General features: G+C 54.6%; 1 long non-coding RNA gene and 3 other non-coding genes across 4 annotated transcripts; all 4 read left to right on the forward strand.

Moving 5' to 3' along the window:
• The first annotated feature begins 4,019 nt into the window (after positions 1 to 4,019).
• On the forward strand, positions 4,020 to 4,091 carry TRNAM-CAU. Its single transcript has one exon. It is a non-coding gene; the product is annotated as a tRNA-Met (tRNA).
• A 3,582-nt stretch (positions 4,092 to 7,673) lies between these two features.
• Positions 7,674 to 7,745, forward strand: TRNAG-UCC. Its single transcript has one exon. It is a non-coding gene; the product is annotated as a tRNA-Gly (tRNA).
• Positions 7,746 to 8,698: 953 nt separating this feature from the next.
• On the forward strand, positions 8,699 to 8,781 carry TRNAL-CAG. The gene has a single exon. It is a non-coding gene; the product is annotated as a tRNA-Leu (tRNA).
• A 7,548-nt stretch (positions 8,782 to 16,329) lies between these two features.
• Positions 16,330 to 17,727, forward strand: LOC115335840. The gene is made up of 2 exons (XR_003921554.2): positions 16,330 to 16,412; positions 16,944 to 17,727. It is a non-coding gene; the product is annotated as an uncharacterized LOC115335840 (long non-coding RNA).
• The last annotated feature ends 4,288 nt before the right edge of the window (positions 17,728 to 22,015 follow it).

A 22,015-nucleotide genomic window follows, 5' to 3' on the forward strand; every position in this document is an offset into this window, starting at 1 on the left:
CCGCACACACACTGCCTCAAGCCACTCTTTATGCTCACCCTCTTGGCTGCAACCCCCTCCCACCCTTGCTCTGCATGCAGACAGGCACTGCCAAACGCACCATCTCCACACTGTCCTCTTGTAACCACTTTTGCAATATGCATGCTGCAGAGCCAAAAGGGAATAGGAACTGCTTTCATCTAATTATGGAAATGTTTAGGCATTGGACAATGCTTGCCAGTGCTGGAAAAAAGCTCTGGACATACCTATTCCACCAAATCAAGCTCTCTCCAGTCTCCCTTTAAATCATCCACACCCCCCCCATTTATCCTCCCTTTGCCCCTCCACACTTTTCCTCAGCCAGGCTCTACCTCGCCCTTTCCATGGATCTCTCCCACTCTTGCAAGCCATTCCCTCTACACACCAACAACCTGCACAGCAGTCGTGGTTTTTCTTCAGGAGTTGACACCACCCTATGTCCCCAAGAGGCTGAAGGTGCTGCTGGGAGGTCACTACCTTCCCTGGAGGACTCTCCCCATGTTAGTGCTTACAGCAGGCTTGGAGTCCTCCTCATATAAATTTGAGAAGCAGTGGGATGTAATATCCCACTCCACAATTACCACCATACCTGGTTGTCTCCACACAGCTGCCTTCTCTTCTTCCCTGGAAACAGCACAGATGGCAGCTAGGGATTGAAATCATCCCCGCTGAGGCACGATATCCCAGATGCTCAGATGAGGACAAGGCACTGGAAGCTGCAGTTGTAGCCCCCAGGGTTACGCCTCTCAAGACCTCTGGAAGCCTGGTAGCTGTCATGCTCCGTGCAGGTCTGAAATGCAGGACTTCAAGTAAAGCCTAGCCCTGAAACTGCCAGGAGCCGGGCGCCATTGCGCAGGGCACGTGATCAGCAGGGCAGAGAGGGCTGGAGCAGGTAGTTGTGGCCGAGTGGTGAAGGCGATGGACACGGTCCCCTTTTGGGCTCCCTGCAACTGACCACGCTGCAGCCAGCAGTGGGACTCGGCTCCACACTGTGCCTGGTGCCCAGGGAGACAGTAAAAGCCCCTTGCCTACAGCACTTGTCCTCACCCCACCCCCGAAACTGCTGGATGAAAGGGAAATCCTGCTCCCATTGACAAGGTAGGCATGTTGGGGGAAGAGAATGGACCAGTGCTGAGTATGAACCATGACAGGAGGTCCACTGTTGGTTCTTGAGAAGAACTTAAGAGCCTGATCTCACCTGACACCCCAAGCAGAACAACCCCACCAGCTGTCCTCCCTATGCCTGAAAGTACAGCAGCTCGTCTCCAAAGAAAGCTTGCACAACATGGCCCTCATTGCTAAAGATTAAGGGAGGATACCTCATGGATCGGAGATCTTTCCAGCACTCACAAAGTGCGCCTCTCTTTAGGCGTCATGAAGGCAGACTGGTGAGGAGCAGCAGTGTCACAAAATGGTGTGGTTTGGACCGCTTAAAGAATCACCTCCGATGGTATTAGCAAAAATTATTTAATAGGAATTTATATAAAAGCGCGACTTCGCAGAATTCGATGGCAAGGTTCACTCTATTACTTAATTCATGGATGAAATGCACACAGGAAAATTGTTATATATAAATTAAGGTATAGAGAGACCGAAAATGCAATAGGTTAAAAAAGCAATATAGAAAGAAAAATCGAGTTAGAATTGATTTCTCGTGATTTGTACAGAGATTGGGAATGTAAAAAGGGTAAGGGAGACCCTCCCATTGAGTCACAAGGTTCAGAGAAGACCCCCTTGCTTTCTAAACTCCTGTCAGAGTCTAGGTGCATCTGGATCAACTCCTAGTCCCAGAGTTGGTCAACGATTTATATTTAAAGGGATTATGAGTATACTAGCAGCCTGAGATTCATTCAGAGTTGAATAGAGTTCCCAACAGCGATTTCAGTATAGATTTGAAAAGCAATAACTTGTAATATACTTGCTATAGGATATTCAGGTTAGTACACACACGTGCATAAAGGCACTAAGAGTTATACATAAGCAAGTGAAAGAGGTACCTGTTAAAAATTCCCCCTGAGTTCCATGAAAATATTCATGTCGAATGCTTCAGTATCTTTCTCAACTTGCGAAGGGTCGAGCCTCAAGGAGTGGAGAGCATCAGCCCAGGTCTTGTTGGCTTTCAGCGACAGACCTCCGATCTTCGCAAACAGAAAAGTTTGTGAGCTCTGAGAGGCATCCCACTCAGAGAGAGATGCTGGTCACAGCCTGCTGCCGTTCAGGAGAGCTCAAGGAGTCTTACTTAGTACCACTGCTTATAGGTACGGGACGTGATTAGCTTTAGTCATCAAAAAATTACTGGGATTCCAGCTGCACTGGTACCATTTCACGTGAGTTACGATTCAGGTAAGGAAGGCTCCAAGGCTGTCAGGGAATGACTTAAGATTCACATACGGGATGCTCCAGAGTTGTCAGGGGAGGACTGGCATGTCTCAAGGTTGTTATGAGAGAACTAGTTATCTCTACTTCCGGTTTCTGTTTTTGCTGGGCAGCAGGAGTCCTTGAGACAGTCAGCATAACTCCCTGTCTTAGCTGTGTGAGAGTTCCTGGTACGGTCAAGGAATGCTTAACTGCCCCATTCATTACACTTACGCTAAGACCTAGCGAGGATTCCTGAGCTTGTAGTTCAGCCCAGACAGGGGGAAGAAATGCACCACCACAAGCAGGCAAGAAGTGGGGGGAAGAGTGTCACCAAGAGGGTCTTCCAGCTCAGACTGCCCACAGCCTTCCTGGGAGGCCTTGCAGCGTTTAAGACATGGCATGACCCAGTCCAGCTCAGCCGGACCTGCCCTGGGGTGACTGGGAGGCACCTCCACCCCAGCAGTGCTGGGCAGAATAGTCACCGCTTAAGGCACGGAGAGGAGGGGTTAGGGTTTCTCTGACTCCCTGGCATGCTGCATGGTGGCGGGGGCAGCCCTCGGCTGTCAGGGAGCAGCCAGGGCAGGCCTGCGCCAGGAGGGAGGACAAGCCAGGGGCTGTGGGGGAGCACAGCACAGCACAGCACAGCACTGGCAGGGCAAGGCCTTCACCGCTGGTCTGAAAGGCAAGGCGCCAACTGCTAGACAACTTGCTTAGAAGAACGAACACTGCCTAGGACTAAGGGCTTTTACCTCAGGGTCAACGTGACCTGAAGACCCAACCTAAACTGGCTCTCACTGCCTGAGAACACCCCATGCAGATGATAAACCAATGGGAGATTTGTCTTTCAAAAAAACCCCAGGTATACGGCCACGGCCAGAACAGCAATCAACCTGAATCTAGCATAAAGCCCCTCCACCTGCACGGGACATTGGTTTAGAACAATGACGATTAACACCCCACTGAGCATCTGTCCACACCACCTGCCCGGGAGAAGCACATACTGATTTGGGGAGCAATAGTAACTGATTAGCCCACCCCTTAACACGAGTAATTTGATTGGTGGACACAACTGTATTGTGAACATATACCAACCCTGCTTTCCTCTGTCTCGGGGTCCTCCGTGCATTAGGCTGGGGCACCACTATGTGCACAGCCAAAATAGAGGGATTAATTCCCTTGGTAATTCTATGCTTGGTAATGCTAAGCGTCCTTGTCTCCCTCCTCGGCCGGCAAAGAACGGACGTTGACGCCGGGCACAGCCCCACAGCCCCCTGGGAGCTGGATTTCTGGGCAGGGTGGCAGCCCTCCTGAGCTCGCTTCGCTGGAGAGCAGCTCCCCTCTGCCCTGCAAAGCAACAAGGCTGCCCCCTCGCTCCGGGGTTTCCTTCAGTGCCTGCAGAGCCAGCTTGGCTGGTCAAGAAGAAAGTCCCCATCCCGGGTTATGGGCAGGAGATGTGGGGAGAAGGGCAAGGCAAGGCCCTTGAGCTACCCACCCCAGGCCCAAAGGAGGAGAACTTCCCAGAGAGCCAATCTTCTGGCCCGGGCGAGGGCCCAGGATAGAGGAAGGGAAGGAGGCACGAGGGCTGGCAGTGCCAGGGAGCATCGGGCAGGGCGGTGGGAGGTGCCGGCAGAGGTGCTGGGGGGAGCAGAGTGGCGCAGCGGAAGCGTGCTGGGCCCATAACCCAGAGGTCGATGGATCGAAACCATCCTCTGCTAATTGTCTCTTTTTTCCCCTCCTCCTGACAGCTGCTGCCTCTCCCAGCAGCTTTTAACCTGCACTGCTCTAGCTCTCTGGGCACCCATGGCCGTGGCCCTCCCGTTCCCTCAGCCCCTTCTCTCTGCCACTGCCACCTTCTTTCTCCTTTGCCTTCTTAGGAGCCAGCACTCCCATAGTGCCCCTCGGCAAGCCAGACGGGTGGCTGTGGAGCAGCAGGCAGAGCTCCCCCCACAAGGAAGTGGGTGTCCTGGGGACACAGGCATTTCTCCCTTCCCATCCGGCAGCTCAGTCCCAACTTCCCAGCCGCAAGCAGGGACCTCCACGAATCTGCAGGTGGGGAGGAGGACGACAAGGCTGGTGCTACTTTGGGAAACACCAATGCAATCGGCTTGACCATCTAGGGGTTTTCTCCATCCTAGTCTGTTTGCTGCCGTGCTCACTCGCAGCTCCAGCCAGGAGCAGGGCTGAGTAGGTATTCCCAGTGGGCACTGTATTGGCCATCCGTGGCTAGGTGTTGGTAGTGGTGGGGAGAGGGGCTGCTGCAGGGTGGCCTCTGTGGGGAAGAGCTGAGGGGCTGCCCTGCACCACACACAGCTGGTTCCAGGGGCCTCCACAACACTGAGCCATCTGCAAAGCTTGGGGCACCCAGGGCACCCATGCTGGCTGGAGCAGGTGGCTATTCCTGAAGGAACTGCAACCTGCGGAGAAGACACGCCAGCGAAGACTTTTCCTGACGGGCCTGAAGCCTGTGAAAGAGCCCACACTGAAAGAGATTTTTCCTGTTCAGAAGCGCAGCATGTGGAGAACCCATGCTGGAGTAGTCTGCAGTGAAGGAGTGCAGCTGAGCCTGGAAAAACTGGGAGGCACGGCGGTGTTTTCTTTGTCTTTTTTTGCTCACTACAAGACAAAACACACACATAGCCCGAGCCTTTCCCTCTCTTCTGGCTGCTCAGGACTGGAATTCAGTGCTGGACACCCACCCCCTCACTCCCACATGCACATCAGCAGGTGCTCTGAACCCTAGACTGTACCACAGGTCTGTGCAGAATCCATGCCTGGAGCCCAGGCCTGGTTTGTCCAGCGTCCTGCTCCAGCCCTGGGCAGTCCCTGATGCCAATCCACTCTCCTCACTGGCTAGCGCAGCTTGAGATTTCCTAGCAAATACCACACACACACACACACACACCACACACACACACAGACACCCCCCGCCCTTCCCCCCCCGAAAACCAGAAAAGCACAGTCTGACAGAAATGAGCTAGGAGTAGAATGCAATGAAAACAAGACCAATAGCATTCTTGTTCTTCACGTGTCTGGAAAGGGTTTCCAGGATGAGTTGCTCCTTCCCCTTCCCAGGGATCGAGGTGAGGCGGACCAGCCTGCTGTTGCCCCCATTCTCCTTTGTGCCTTTTGGAAGATAGGAGTGACAATGACTTTCTTCCAGCACTCAGGAACCTCTCCCAGTTGTCACGACCTTTCAAAGATAATTGAGAGTGGCCTCTTCTATAGGTCTTTCTTGCCTGAGTGCTTCACGAGCTGGCAGCAGGAAGATAGCATGGGTGTCTGCAGGTGAGCTCCCTGCTACCTGAGCACCTGACTGGCCAGAAGCCAGAAGATTGCTTGCATGTTGACTGTGAGGTCGCCTCTGGCTCTGCAGGCAATGGGCCAGCCACAGGAACATCGCTTGTGCTAAGTGCTCGTCTTCATTCCATAGTGGATACCACTGCACGGTATATCTTTTTCTATCCAAACACTTCTTGGTCCAAAGGAAGCGGACAGTCCCTGAGAAGGAGATCTGAGTACATGCGGGCATGACAGTGTCAAAAATGGCTGTCCGGCAATCACAAAGCAATGGGAGAACCCACGGGGAATGACGCTGTCAGAAGTTGCCTCTTCCCTTTGTTTAGCGAGTGGGGGCTTCCTTGCCTGACGTCCTTCTGGGTACACAGGTAGGGTTGGCTGGTCCTGACAGCCATTCACAGGTCTGCCTGAGAGCAGGTGGGTATGACGGGGTCCAGAAATGGCTGCCAGCCAATCACAGAGCAGTATGAAAACATGGTGGTTGTGGTGCTTAATAAGAAAATGGCAGCTGAAAGAAAATGGTGCCCCCCCGTGTATGTAGGGGAAGGTACGTCCTGGGCACGTGTACTTCATCATTCATCAGTGCCGGCATGGGCATTCACCAAAGCAATCATCCATCCCCAAAACCAGTGGCAGCACAAGGCAGATTTTAGCCCAGGAACAGGTAATGCGCGGAGTCCTGCAAAACAAATTGCTTACGGGCACGCAGCATGGAATGTGGCAGATGCTCAGATCCGGCCAAGCTACATAGACCAAGAAACTTGTGCTAGAAATGATCCACCTGGCCTATTTGCACATTATATAGACAGAGAATTGTTACCCTAGCATTGCCTGCTTTTTACTTGCTGATTGCTGAGCTACTACTACACACGTCTACAAGCTACGGACATATCCAGTGCCTAGGAAGAAACCCAGGCTGGTTGCTGTGCCTTTTTAATTCAACCAAAGGGTACCTCATGCAGCCACACGTTAGCCCAGGACAGCGTGATTGTGACTCCGACTGGGGCAGACTCCGACCGCGCTACCTCAGCGTTATGCCCTCTGGTATTCCCCATGGGCACTGTCTTGGCTACACATGGCAAGGTTTTGGCAGTGGAGGGGTCAGGGGGTGCTGCAGAATGGCCTCTGTGGGAAGAGATAAGGGGCTGCCCTGTGTCAGACACAGTCAGTTCCAGCTCCGCAGTGGACCCACCACACAAGACAGCTGAGCCGTCGTCAACATTGGTGGCCCCTCTGTGAAAACATATTCCAGAAAGGGCAGAAAACGCCGGGCAGAGAGAGGTGGGAAGAAAAAAAGTGGGTAAGAGCAGAGACACGTCCTCCTTGGGAGAGTAGAGGAGTCTGGTGTGAAGCACTGGAGTTGTCCCGGCACAGGGGAGAGGAAAGGCGGTGTTTTATGTTTGTCTTTCTGTTTCTCACTACTTGCATCTGTTTTGAGTGGCAAAGAATTAATTTTGCCCAAGTCAAGCCTGATTTTCCCACAAGAGTTTTTGCTAAGCCATGTCCGTGTGTTTATCTTGAGCCATGAGATTTCTCATTGTGTTTTCAGTGCTCTGCATCGCCCTGCGGGTGGGGAAAGTAGTGAGCAGCTGGGTGGGCGTTTGTCTGTGCTTAAACCACCCCAGGTATGTACACGCAAACGCACGTGCACCTGCATAGTACGTGCGCAGCTGGCCCACGTACGAACACAGATGGGGAGCGTCACCGTTACCAGCACCCAGCAGCTGGCGTTTCCGTAGCCAAGAGCTCACACGCAGAGAAGCACACCCGGGTGCCAGCAGCTTGAGGTCGTGTGTATGTGTGCAGGGGGCTGGAAGGAGGAGGCGGGATGGTCTCTGAAGCGGAGGAGCAGGCAAGAGGGCAGTTTGTGACCTGGCAGAGCAGGAGGCAGGCAAGACCGGGACGGGGAGGAGCAGGAGGCAGGCAAGACCGGGACGGGGAGGAGCAGGAGGGAGGCCAGGCTCCGGGCTGGAGGAGCGGGAGGCAGGAGTGGCCCAGGAGCGTTGGTGGTATAGTGGTGAGCATAGCTGCCTTCCAAGCAGTTGACCCGGGTGCGATTCCTGGCCAACGCAGGCAAGCTTTTCTTCTGCCTAGCTCCATAGTGCCTTCCCCATTTAGCAACAGCAGGCTGCAGGGGCTGCTTTGTACCATTCAGAGATTCTCAGGCAGCGTTGAAGCGCTGCAGCAGGTGCCTGGAGAACTTTGGGATTCTCCATGCCTGGGTGTCACACTCGGGTTTCAGTGGGGCTCACGCACTGAGCCGCCTGCTCTAGCTTTGGGGCTAGCCCTGCTTTGAGCAGGCATTTGGACTAGTGACCGCCTGAGATGCCTTGCAGTCTAGCTCCTTCCATGAAGCAACAAGTCCCAGAGAGATCTGTGCCCTCCTTCCTCTGCACCATGCGCAATAAGTGAGCCTCTTCCCCACAGGAATGGGAGCTCAGTCGTTGCTCTGCACTTGGCGCATCCTCTGTGCTTTCAGCATGACTCTCCAGTCCCTTTCCCACACGCTGGCTCCTTGAGATCGGCACAGCACTCACCCAGAGGTTGGTGTGGCAGAGCCCTCCTTGCCCAGGCTTCCCACCTCCGAGGAGGGAAGACGGAAGCACCCTTGTTGCCCCAGGAACAGTCCACGAGGCAGGATTGTGGGCCAAATGCTTAGCTCGCCATCTCCTCAGGCTCTGGAGGAATGGAGGAAGTCATGGGAAAGGTAGGTGTGTGCCCGGAGCCCCTTGACATGATGTTGGCATGTAGAGAGACGTAATTTGTGATGGTTCCTTTGGTTGCTCCCGTGAAGGAGTGCCTTGGCCTTTGCAAGGAGCTGCCCCTGTGCTGGCTACTGTGCAGTCCTGAAGTGCGTGTAGGTGCTGCAGTCGCCTGTCAGCCGCCCTTGGTGGGAGCAGGGCAAGGGTGCTCCCAGGATACAGCTCCCCCTGCAGCAGTGCCAGGAGGAGGCTGGCTGAGGTGGGCTGGCTCTGGCACCTGCAGGGGGGCAGAGTGGCAGAGGCAACGCTCACCGAAGCAGGGGGTCAGGATGGCCGAGTGGTCTAAGGCGCTGCATTCAGGTTGCAGTCTCCCTGGGAGGCGTGGGTTCGAGTCCCACTCCTGACAGGCTTGTCTTTCTCTTGGTTTCCTTCCCTCTCCCCCCCTGAGGGGATGGTCTTGCTCCTCTAGGCATTCTGGAGGTTATGTCTTGCTGCATATCCCAACCGCCACCGCTGCCACTGGCTTAGCAGAGGTAATGCTGCTACAGAGTCCCGATGCAATTCCTTTTTCCACTCTCCCCTACAAAACGCGCATTCTGCTGCTTATCAGGAACTGTCTCTGCCTCATTGGCTGGTTCTTGGGGCCAGCTCCTGCTTCTTAGCAGGAACTGTCTCTGCCTCAGCTAATTTCAACAATGTAAGCGTCAAACATCGTCTTTCATCCCCTATCTCTACTATATCTACTGAGATTCTTTTGACTCCCCTTCTCTCACCAGTAGCAGGTGGGTAGGCCTAGAACAGAATCATGGAAGGAGGAGAGCCCCTGGGGAATTCCACTTTTCCATCGTCTTTCATCCCCTATCTCTACTATATCTACTGAGATTCTTTTGACTCCCCTTCTCTCACCAGTAGCAGGTGGGTAGGCCTAGAACAGAATCATGGAAGGAGGAGAGCCCCTGGGGAATTCCACTTTTCCACTCTCCCCTACAAAAGTCACATTCTGCATGCCTCTCCTCTCCCCTGAAATGTGGGGCTTTGGACATTCTTCAAACATTCACCCACAAAACCCTCTCTCCCTGCTTCCGCTTTCCCCTCCAACAACCCTTCTGGCTGGAGGGCATTTCAGGGAGTCAGAGAGTGCATCCTCCTGCTTCAGGCAGGCTCCCACCAGCTGATCAGTGCTTTGTCCTTTCAGGTCATAAAATACCTTGAGGACAGACGTTTCACAGCCTCTCTGGACCCCTGTTCCCATGCTTAGGCACCCTCTGGGTGATCATTTGTGTTTGTGCCAGTCACAAACTGCCTGCTCAGTTTCTGACCATGGCTCTCATCCTCCAGCCATCGCAGTAGCCTCCTGGTAGGCACCAGGAGGCTCCTATTAGATCCCCGCTAAGCATTTTCTTCTCCCAGCTGAGCAAGCCTTGGGTCCGCAGCCTTTCCTTACAAGGCCCCCCCAGCCCCTGACTATCCTAGGGATCCTCCGCTGAACTCGCTCCAGTTTATCATCACCTTTCCTTGGTTCCCCAGAAAGTGCTTCTTCCCCCGTTTTGGAGATGGGGCAACTTTTCCCTCTCCTTAGTCATCAGGGAGCTCCTCTGCCCTCTGCTCCCAAAGCTGGAGAGCCCCTGCGATGCGTCCTTCCCTCTTTCAGGCCCAGTGGCACATTCTGTAGGTGCCAATCCAGCACGTGGCATTGACCAGCAGGATTTCAACCCAGAAAGTTTCCCCGAACTGGCAGTTCCTCACCAGCAAACATGGACAGCACCAATGGGAAGAGGAGCAGGTGGGAGTAAAGGCCCACCAGTAAGAGACCAGTAAGGGGCATGGCAGACTCTCTCCAACACTGCTGACGGGACAGAGGCATCCTCACGCAATCCCACCACAGGTTGCACGAGCACTGGTGGCATTTTTCAGAAGGACCGCAGTCAGGAAGTATGAGCCACAGAAGAGGTCCTCCTGTGCACACAGGAAGAGGAAGAGGAAGGGGGGACATGCACAAGGTGGTATCAGAGCATGCCGGAGCGTGTCGGGATTGAGGGAGATGCTGAAGGAGCTGGGATTGTTCAGCCTGGAGAAGAGACGGTGAGGGGGCTTCTGCTGTGTGAAGGTGGCTCTCTGGCTTGCCAAGGCCTGCCCTCGGCCAGAAAGACCTGGGGAGTGCAGGACCCAGGAGTGGCGTGGCCTCCTGCGTGAGCCAGCCTGGCCTGAGCTGCAGCTCCCAGGGGCTGGGGAGCTCTGGGAGATCTCTGGCTGCCCATGGAAGCCTGTAAGGGGGGCACAAAGTGTCCTCCCCGCGGTGTCCCGCAGGGAGGAGCAGCATCGGAGGCTACAGTGGACGGAACATTTGCCGTGACCTTGGGGAAGCAAACAGTCTGGGGACCACGGCAGCCCCAGCAGGCAGTGCTGCCAGGAAGGAAACCAAGGACAAAATGCCCCGAGCAGGGAAGCTGCCTTGTGGACACTGGCCCACACAACCCACTGGCCCAGAATCCTTTCTCCCCGAGTGCTGGGTGAGACTAGCAGAGCCCCAGGAAGACCCTCCATTGCTTGCAGAAACGCTGTCTCAGCCCCAGAAGGGACATCCCTCCTCCTGCAGCGGCACAGCATCTGCATGGGAAAGGGCTGTCCCTTTCCCCGTGCTCCAGCCCCTGGAGTGGGGGGTCCCTCCACCTCTTTGCAAGACCTTCAGAGATTGGGCCCTGCTCTTGCTGCTCCCCGGCACTCCTCCCACCCTGCTCGGTCCTGCAGATCCCAGGGATGGATGAGGAAACCCCTCAGCAATGCTGCTTCTCCGGGACATGCTTTCAGATTTGTGACTCTCTGGAAATTTAACCCTTCTCCCGTGACTAGGTGTTTCTCACGCCCTCTCTGAATGTAACCTGCCATTTGATATCTTAGGCTTGGGCACGGCAGCCTGGTCTGTCCTGCGGGTTCAGAAGTACCTGCTGCCAGCCCAGTGCTTTGGGCAGTCCAAAGGCACCAGGCAGTTGTGTCCTCAGTGTCCCGGGCTAAGTCTGAGATCCAGCAGATTGTCCCCGCCTCTGTTTCCTCCTGTCTGACTGCTGGGAGGAAGGGCCCTGTTCTCAACACACAGACTCAAACTTTGGCACAAGGAGGATAGCACCAGTGCAGCTTCTCCCCACTGTGTGCACGGACCCTTGGCCATGTGGACCCAGGGCATGTGGGAGAGCTGCCTTGAGCTAATAGTAGAATTCAGCTAAGCCTGGACCAGTCTGGAGCAGCCTCAGGAGAGAAAAACCTCATTCTCACTGAGGGAAGGGCCGCTTTGGGGCAGAAGGGGACAGCGTGTCCTGGAAAAGAGGACCAGGGTCTGAAGTCAGCCAGGACTGTCCCAGTAGAGGAAGGCAGTCCAGCTTGTGCAACCCATAACAACTTGCCTTGGGTCCTCCTGCCAGCTCTTCCCTGTTGAACCTCATCCCCTGCCCTCTCTCTTGGTCGCCCCCTTCGGCAAGTTCAGGCGCTTGGCTAGGACCGCAACCAAGAGTAAGGATACGTGGTTAACGGCTGCTTAGTATGAGGTACAAGGTGAGAACAGGAGAGGCAATAACTTACACAGGCAGACTGGGAGGCTGTCCAACATGGGGGTGAAGGGAGGCAGCAGCAGAGACCGCCAAGTGCAAGCATCGAGCCACAGATCACTGAGCCATGAATGTAGTCTGCAAGGTGCAACGTTGAAGAGGTTAAGCTGGAAAATTCATAAACATGTCTAACGAGGAAAAAGCAAGATTCTCCCAGGTTACCAGCCTGGGTCTTGTAAGAGAGGGCATGCCAGGCTCGCACAAAGTGCTCTGCCACTCCCTGGAAAGATCCTGTGAGCAGAGAGTTGCCCGGTAGCCCTGAAGGAAGGCTGCACTTGGTGATGCCCAGGGAGATGGAGAGACTGCCAGGCTCAGCCAGGAGCACGTGGCTTGGCAAGGGTAGCCACAGGGGAAAGACCACATCTGTCCAGGAGGTCCCATGGTGTAATGGTGAGCACTCTGGACTCTGAATCCAGCCATCTCAGTTCAAATCTCAGTGGGACCTTGAGCTTTTGGCTCCCTCAGGGCTTTCCTCAGCATGATTAGACATTTAGCTCCCTACAACTAACTGAAGGGGGGTTGTAGTGAGGTGGGTGCTGCTCTCTTCTGTCAGGTGGCTGGAGATAGGACGAGAGGAAATGGCCTCAAGTTGTGGCAAGGGAGATTTAGGTTAGATATTAGGGAAAATTTCATTACTAAGAGGGTTGTCACACATTGGAATAGGCTGCCCAGAGAAGTGGTTGAGTCACCATCCCTGGAGGTATTCAAAAAACGTGTAGACGGGGTACTCCATAACAGGGTTTAGTGGGCACAGATGAAGGTTGAACTCGATGATCTTGAAGGTCTCTTCCCACATAAATGATTCTATGATTCTATGATTAGCAGCCTTGCCTTGCTGTCGGGTCAACGGTTTAATGCACTCTCATCTTCCGTCCTTTCCTGTGCTCCCAGCCCTGGGACTGACACCAGTGCCCCTTCTGCTGCCCTGTGCCCACCAAACCTCTGCAGCTGTCCTGAGCGCTGGACCCTGCCCCCTCTCTGCTCCCTTGGTCTTGATGGCTGCTCCTGGATGAGGGCATCCAGCACTGGCTCAGAGAATCACACAACACCTCAGGTGGAGAGCATGCACTCCACGCAAGGCTCAAAGCAGCCTCAAGTGGAGGAGGCTATTCAGGGCCTTGTCTGCTTGGATGTGGGACACCTCCAAAGGTGGAGACGCTACAACACTCCCTGGGCAACCGTTTCCCATCTTTGATTACCACTGTGTGTGGCAGTACTTGTATTCCCACCTCTGTCCATTGCTTCTGGTGCCATCCATTTCTCTGAGGCTTTTCTGTCTTTCTCTTGCCTGCTTGTTTATTTTCGGTGCTCTGGTATCAGTTCAGGGAGCTCCACCCACAACTGGCAGTGCCCCGTGCATGGGGACAGACTCACGGTCATGGGAGAGAGCAGGTTCTCCCTCTTCCTTTCTCCTGGGGTCAGCTGGGATAGAGTTTACTTTCACAAGGAGCTGGAGGGGACCCAGCCAGGACAGCTGACCCGAACTAGCCAAGCTCGATACTGTATGATGTCATGCTCAGTATTTAACTGGGGGAGCTGGCGGTGGGGGCGGGAGGGAGAAGGGATCACAGCTCAGAAATGGGCTGAGCATCAGGTTCTGTGTGGTGAGCAATTGCATTGTGCGTCACATGCTTATATATTCTTTGGACAGCAAGCAGCCGTGTGGTGCTTAGTTGCCAGCTGGGCTTAACCCACGACATCCCTGCAGCTATGTTGGCAAACTGAGGGGGAGGAGAACAAACCACCACGAGACTCCAGCAGTGCTGCACAAAGTCTTTAATGAGAAGGAGGAAATGCAGTGGCTCGGAACAGAGACCGAGAAGCACGTCTGCAGGGTTCCGGGAGGCACAGAGAATGGCCCGTTTCCCAAGGACAAGCTCCAGGCAAAGCGCTTGCCTTTCCCCATTCCGATCTACCCGGTGGCAATGCCAGCCCACCAAGAGCAGGCCCTAACTCCGGCACACTCCCTCCGTCAGCAGGAGGTTCAGCAAAGCAGAAGAGAACGAGCCCTCTCCTGAGGAGCTCAGAGCAAAGCAGAGCCAGAGGAGACACGGCGAGGCCTGCAGTGCGGCGAGGAGCAGCAGGCACAGGTCCCTTCTGCCAGGTGGGATGAGGACACTCAGCCCACCTGCAAGCCGTGGCTACGCTCCTGCTGCTGCAGGATCCCCGTCTTCCTTGGTGCTCCAAAGGGGATGATCTGCTGGCTTCAGCAGTTCAGACCGCAGCGGGTGGGAGGCAGACACAGCCCTGACCCCCCCAGACCAAGGGAGCCCCCAGAAGAGATGGGAACCCCCCCGGCGCTGAGGGAGCTCCCAACAGCAGCTGACAGCGAGGATCCCACGGCTGTGCTCTGAGGGAAAGAGGTGAGGATGGGGCCCGGCAGGGTCACCACCACCGGGGAGGCCTGGATGGCCACCGTCGAGTCAGCGCAGCGGGCGACACAGGGCTCACTGCAGCTGCTTGCAAGTGGGGTTGGGCCGGAGGCGCCGCAGGGCGTTGGGAGACAGGGTCTGAAGCAAGACATCTCTCGGCGAGGGAGGCAAAGCTGAAACGCAGAGCAGGCAGGGAGCACGAACATCAGTATCAGTCTGTCTGTCTTTTCCTCAGCTCCCTCCGTGGAGACGCTTTGTTTTCAAAACACCCAGTACGCCTACAGTTCCCACAGCCATCATCGCGCCCTCCGAGTTGCACGGCACAGGAAGGCTGACCCACTTTTGGAACAGGCCCCAGCGCAGTGGCTCTAAAGCGCCCGTGGAAAGACCGATCATACCCCATCTCCATCGTTGCTTTGAAGATGGCACTGGATGCACTTGGCCATGTGGTTAGAGACCATCAGCTAAAGGTGCAATGCTGGTGGGCAGGCCTCCCTGCAGCTGAGCCCCACGGATCCCCTTCGGCTTGAAAGAACCCTCCGCTTCCCACCTCTCCCCAGCCACCTCCACCAGAAGGCAAAGAGATTGCAGCCCTTCGACAGTTGTATGGCAGGGCAAAGCTGAGGCAGCCCAAGCATCAGCCTCAGTAGCCACCAAGACAGCAGTTCAGCTCACAGAGAGAGATGGAGCGGACTCGGGCTTACCTTGCTCCTCGAGGAAAGGGAGGCAAGAGAGGAGGATGCAGAGCCTGGAGCAGCGCAGGCTTTTATGCTGTGTCCCAGAGCCCTGGCGGGGGGGGCCACAAACATTCCTTGCTCATGAAGCATCTCAACACCTAGTAGACACACAGGAGACTGTGAGTAAGTTTAAGCAGAACGTCAAGACTGCACAATCCCATATGGGAGAAGAGCCCCATCTCACCAGGGATGTGGCAAAGCTCAACGTCAAAGGAAGTCCTTTGTGGGCTGGAAGGAAGACCCCTGTGGGCCGGAGCGACAGCCAGGAGGACCTAGCTTACGCTCATCAGGCTCTACCACAGCATGGTTTTGTGATCAAAGAGATGCCCGCGTCCTTCTCTGAAAGAGACCCACGCCCAAATTGACCTGTTTTGCTCAGCAAGGTCATCCCAGACGCCAGAGGCCTGGATGGCCTGCTTTTGAGGAGAGGCTGAGGGCAGGGAGCCAAAAGCTCACAGCCCTCTTTCCTGGGTGAGGGATGGGGTGGCCCATTCCATGCATTTCAAACTACAAAGGGACATCGGATCAGTCTCCCAGAGCACCTGGGAGTCATCGTGATGTGGAAGAGTTGGGAAAAACCCTGAACTCCAGGCAAACATGAGTCACCCTGCTGTGGACTTCAGTGGACACGTTGCCCCAGCCTGAGGCGTACCAGGGATACCAGAGCTTATAGTCCCAAAGTGCCGCTTTCGTCAAGGGCTTTTCCACACATTTTAGCACCATTCCTGAATCAACTGGTGCTTCTATGCAACCTCCTGCATTTGCTGTCTTCCAAGGCATTGCCTTTTGGTGGTTGCTCAAGGGCTCATGTGACTCCGAGGTGCTCTGGGAGACTGATCCGATGTCCCTCTGAAATTTGAAATGCATGGAATGGGCCACTCCATCCCTGACCCAGGAGAAAGAACCACGATCTTTTGGCTCCCTGCCCTCAGCCTCTGCTCAAAAGCAGGCCATCTAGGCCTCTGGCGTCTGGGATGACCTTGCTGAGCAAAACAGGTTAATTTGGGTGTGGGAAGGACACAGTCACTTAAAATCTCTGCACAGATAGCCTGAGACCACCGAGCCAATAGGTCTTAGCAGGGCTGGAAACAAATTAATTATACTGATGTTAGACGATACGCAGTGGGAGCAAAACATTTCAAGTGAAAGAGGCAAGGGCTTAATCATCAGAGAGGCCTCGGCAAGCTGCAACTACTAGGTGTTGAGATGCTTCATGAGCAAGGAATGTTTGTGGCCCCCCCCGCCAGGGCTCTGGGACACAGCATAAAAGCCTGCGCTGCTCCAGGCTCTGCATCCTCCTCTCTTGCCTCCCTTTCCTCGAGGAGCAAGGTAAGCCCGAGTCCGCTCCATCTCTCTCTGTGAGCTGAACTGCTGTCTTGGTGGCTACTGAGGCTGATGCTTGGGCTGCCTCAGCTTTGCCCTGCCATACAACTGTCGAAGGGCTGCAATCTCTTTGCCTTCTGGTGGAGGTGGCTGGGGAGAGGTGGGAAGCGGAGGGTTCTTTCAAGCCGAAGGGGATCCGTGGGGCTCAGCTGCAGGGAGGCCTGCCCACCAGCATTGCACCTTTAGCTGATGGTCTCTAACCACATGGCCAAGTGCATCCAGTGCCATCTTCAAAGCAACGATGGAGATGGGGTATGATCGGTCTTTCCACGGGCGCTTTAGAGCCACTGCGCTGGGGCCTGTTCCAAAAGTGGGTCAGCCTTCCTGTGCCGTGCAACTCGGAGGGCGCGATGATGGCTGTGGGAACTGTAGGCGTACTGGGTGTTTTGAAAACAAAGCGTCTCCACGGAGGGAGCTGAGGAAAAGACAGACAGACTGATACTGATGTTCGTGCTCCCTGCCTGCTCTGCGTTTCAGCTTTGCCTCCCTCGCCGAGAGATGTCTTGCTTCAGACCCTGTCTCCCAACGCCCTGCGGCGCCTCCGGCCCAACCCCACTTGCAAGCAGCTGCAGTGAGCCCTGTGTCGCCCGCTGCGCTGACTCGACGGTGGCCATCCAGGCCTCCCCGGTGGTGGTGACCCTGCCGGGCCCCATCCTCACCTCTTTCCCTCAGAGCACAGCCGTGGGATCCTCGCTGTCAGCTGCTGTTGGGAGCTCCCTCAGCGCCGGGGGGGTTCCCATCTCTTCTGGGGGCTCCCTTGGTCTGGGGGGGTCAGGGCTGTGTCTGCCTCCCACCCGCTGCGGTCTGAACTGCTGAAGCCAGCAGATCATCCCCTTTGGAGCACCAAGGAAGACGGGGATCCTGCAGCAGCAGGAGCGTAGCCACGGCTTGCAGGTGGGCTGAGTGTCCTCATCCCACCTGGCAGAAGGGACCTGTGCCTGCTGCTCCTCGCCGCACTGCAGGCCTCGCCGTGTCTCCTCTGGCTCTGCTTTGCTCTGAGCTCCTCAGGAAAGGGCTCGTTCTCTTCTGCTTTGCTGAACCTCCTGCTGACGGAGGGAGTGTGCCGGAGTTAGGGCCTGCTCTTGGTGGGCTGGCATTGCCACCGGGTAGATCGGAATGGGGAAAGGCAAGCGCTTTGCCTGGAGCTTGTCCTTGGGAAATGGGCCATTCTCTGTGCCTCCCGGAACCCTGCAGACGTGCTTCTCGGTCTCTGTTCCGAGCCACTGCATTTCCTCCTTCTCATTAAAGACTTTGTGCAGCACAGCTGGAGACGCGTGTTCATTTCTCCTCCTCCTCCTCCTCCCTCAGTTAGCTACGCGCTCTGCAAGGTCGAGCAAGTGGCTTCTGTCCTGAGCTTACCACCAGTTGTCATTAGAGCTCCCTGAACTGATACCAGAGCACCAAAAATAAGCAAGCAGGGAAGAAGAAGACTAAAAGCCCCAGAGAAATGGAGCGTGAGTCGCAACCTGCTCATCACAGCCCTGCAATGTCTCCCAGGGTCAGCCTTGCGTCCCAACCCTGAAAGCATTCAAGAGCTCATCTCATTTCTTCTGCCAGTGTACCCAGCGCTTCTTGCATGTATGCTCACGAAGCAGTGACTTTTCACTGCCTCCCCTGAGTACCCACTGGCCGAGGATAGTAGCAGGCTTATGAACCGGCCTGAGATGATAACATGGAGACATGTGCTCAGCTGAGTTGTGGAGGGTGCCTTCCAAAACAGGCAGGGACAAGTTGCCTCTCTGAGCCTGAATCTCAGCGAGACTCATGGCATTTGGAAGTCAGGTTTATGCCTCCTTTCCTTTTGCTGATGCACCTTGCTACTCACAGGTGTTTTGGAGGCAAGAAGCACCTAAGCTGCTCAGCAGTAAAGCAAGGCCTCCTACGTGCAAGCATGCAGCCAAGCACAAAGCTAGATCCAGTGTCACTGTTTAGTCTTGCAGATTATGCGTTACTCTCCTCAGCGCTGCACCACCAACGCCTCTCAGCGGTCACTGCTGCTCCAGGTGCATGAATTTTGGACCAGGGGCACATCTTCCCCTGACCGAATGCTGTTGCTTCTGCTTTCTCTCTTGGTGCAATCCAGCAGCAAGTGGAAACCCTTCTGCAAGGTGTCCTTCCTCTGCAGCAGCCCTTGATGTCTGCATGCTGGGTGTCCTTACAGGGATGTCACCAGTGTCTTTGTGTGGCTGATTCCCACTTCTGCACAGCTAGGGGCTCTGTCAGCCCTGCCAAAGGGACACTGAGGTGATTAAGGACTTGGCTCATCTGTCATACAAGGACAGGCTGGGGCAGCTGGGGTTGGTTAGCCTGCAGAAGGGAAGGCTGAGGGTGCTGGAGAGTGGACAGGTAGATTAAAGGAGAGAGCGCCATCCTCTTGTCAGTGGTGCCCAGTGGGAGGGCAAGAAACAATGGACAGAGGTGGAAATACGAGAAATGTCTCACACAAAGTAACCCCATTTTACTGCGGGGGTGGTCAAAGACCAGTGTCCCAATTGGTGAGATGTGATTGTTAATACGGACATTTGAGTTAACGTCTCAGTCCTCTCAATTGTTGTTCACAGTCTTTGTATGAAGAACAGCCATTGCAATTCTCTCTTTCATTGGTGTTGTGGGAGTAAACTCCAGGGGATGGGTATGGAGTGGAAAGGAGGAAAGCGCTGGTTTTCATGTCTGGACGTAGGCAGCGTGATTGCCACATGGGGTTAGGGTGGGCATTTCAGTAGGGAACTGAGCATGCACAATCACAATCCTGCTCTTCATAACTCCACCTATTTGTAGCACTGCCGATGGCAGAGTGGGAGTCTGTAAATACTGTGCTAACACAACCCCGCCACCCAGATTGGGTTTTGACTATCAGCACAGCAAAGAACATTGCATTTCTTGCTTTAAGCAACCCTGGAATCAGAGACTTGAGAAGCTTTGTCCCCTTTAGGCAGAGAGTCTAGTTGAGAGAGGCTCCTCAGGTTTCCCTTGAACCGCAGGCCATAAGCTGCAAGAGAAGTGAGGGTGTCTCAGTTCTTAGTTACCAGGAACATCACTACACCCAATTCCAGTGAACTTCAGGACATCTCTGCAATGCCGGAGCCTGGACAGGTTAGGTCAGCCTCTCCAGGGTGACTTCAGAACTGACAGACAGGCCTCTGAGCCATTACATAAGGAGCAGGCCTCCTGCCACCACACAGCCCAATTGCATTGCTGGCCTCATGAAGCACTGGGCGTGTCCCTTGACCACCACCTAGGCATTATTGATCTTCCCTTGTACCCTGCCATGGCAGCATGCTTGTCTTGACAGGTGCAACCACCACCAGCAGCAGGTGCAGTTCTGTGCCAGGCCAAAAAAGCGTCTCAGCTGGCTCTTGTACCAGCACTGCAGTGAGGAGCCTAGGCTGGAGCCCTCCCAACAGGTAGAAAGCACTGGTCTCTCTTCGTCTTAAGGCTGCAGGGAGGCGAGGGGCTTTAAACCCCAGGGGAAAGCTGGCATTTTTTGAGCAGAAGAGCCTGCCTGCAGAAGATGTAAGGCACCCACCCTGGAGCCAGCCTGAAGAGATGTCTGTCTGCCTTGGCCAGGAAGCAAAGTCGGGTCAACTGCTTGCAAGGCAGCTGTGCTCACCGCTATACCACCAATGCAGCTTTGGGCAGTGCTGCCTCCTGCTCCTCCACTTCACAGACTGGCCAGCCTCCTCCCTCCAGCCCCCCGCACACACACTGCCTCAAGCCACTCTTTATGCTCACCCTCTTGGCTGCAACCCCCTCCCACCCTTGCTCTGCATGCAGACAGGCACTGCCAAACGCACCATCTCCACACTGTCCTCTTGTAACCACTTTTGCAATATGCATGCTGCAGAGCCAAAAGGGAATAGGAACTGCTTTCATCTAATTATGGAAATGTTTAGGCATTGGACAATGCTTGCCAGTGCTGGAAAAAAGCTCTGGACATACCTATTCCACCAAATCAAGCTCTCTCCAGTCTCCCTTTAAATCATCCACACCCCCCCCATTTATCCTCCCTTTGCCCCTCCACACTTTTCCTCAGCCAGGCTCTACCTCGCCCTTTCCATGGATCTCTCCCACTCTTGCAAGCCATTCCCTCTACACACCAACAACCTGCACAGCAGTCGTGGTTTTTCTTCAGGAGTTGACACCACCCTATGTCCCCAAGAGGCTGAAGGTGCTGCTGGGAGGTCACTACCTTCCCTGGAGGACTCTCCCCATGTTAGTGCTTACAGCAGGCTTGGAGTCCTCCTCATATAAATTTGAGAAGCAGTGGGATGTAATATCCCACTCCACAATTACCACCATACCTGGTTGTCTCCACACAGCTGCCTTCTCTTCTTCCCTGGAAACAGCACAGATGGCAGCTAGGGATTGAAATCATCCCCGCTGAGGCACGATATCCCAGATGCTCAGATGAGGACAAGGCACTGGAAGCTGCAGTTGTAGCCCCCAGGGTTACGCCTCTCAAGACCTCTGGAAGCCTGGTAGCTGTCATGCTCCGTGCAGGTCTGAAATGCAGGACTTCAAGTAAAGCCTAGCCCTGAAACTGCCAGCGAGCCGGGCGCCATTGCGCAGGGCACGTGATCAGCAGGGCAGAGAGGGCTGGAGCAGGTAGTTGTGGCCGAGTGGTGAAGGCGATGGACACGGTCCCCTTTTGGGCTCCCTGCAACTGACCACGCTGCAGCCAGCAGTGGGACTCGGCTCCACACTGTGCCTGGTGCCCAGGGAGACAGTAAAAGCCCCTTGCCTACAGCACTTGTCCTCACCCCACCCCCGAAACTGCTGGATGAAAGGGAAATCCTGCTCCCATTGACAAGGTAGGCATGTTGGGGGAAGAGAATGGACCAGTGCTGAGTATGAACCATGACAGGAGGTCCACTGTTGGTTCTTGAGAAGAACTTAAGAGCCTGATCTCACCTGACACCCCAAGCAGAACAACCCCACCAGCTGTCCTCCCTATGCCTGAAAGTACAGCAGCTCGTCTCCAAAGAAAGCTTGCACAACATGGCCCTCATTGCTAAAGATTAAGGGAGGATACCTCATGGATCGGAGATCTTTCCAGCACTCACAAAGTGCGCCTCTCTTTAGGCGTCATGAAGGCAGACTGGTGAGGAGCAGCAGTGTCACAAAATGGTGTGGTTTGGACCGCTTAAAGAATCACCTCCGATGGTATTAGCAAAAATTATTTAATAGGAATTTATATAAAAGCGCGACTTCGCAGAATTCGATGGCAAGGTTCACTCTATTACTTAATTCATGGATGAAATGCACACAGGAAAATTGTTATATATAAATTAAGGTATAGAGAGACCGAAAATGCAATAGGTTAAAAAAGCAATATAGAAAGAAAAATCGAGTTAGAATTGATTTCTCGTGATTTGTACAGAGATTGGGAATGTAAAAAGGGTAAGGGAGACCCTCCCATTGAGTCACAAGGTTCAGAGAAGACCCCCTTGCTTTCTAAACTCCTGTCAGAGTCTAGGTGCATCTGGATCAACTCCTAGTCCCAGAGTTGGTCAACGATTTATATTTAAAGGGATTATGAGTATACTAGC

This window comes from Aquila chrysaetos, chromosome 2 (assembly GCF_900496995.4).
Source record: "Aquila chrysaetos chrysaetos chromosome 2, bAquChr1.4, whole genome shotgun sequence".
Lineage (NCBI taxonomy): Eukaryota > Metazoa > Chordata > Aves > Accipitriformes > Accipitridae > Aquila > Aquila chrysaetos.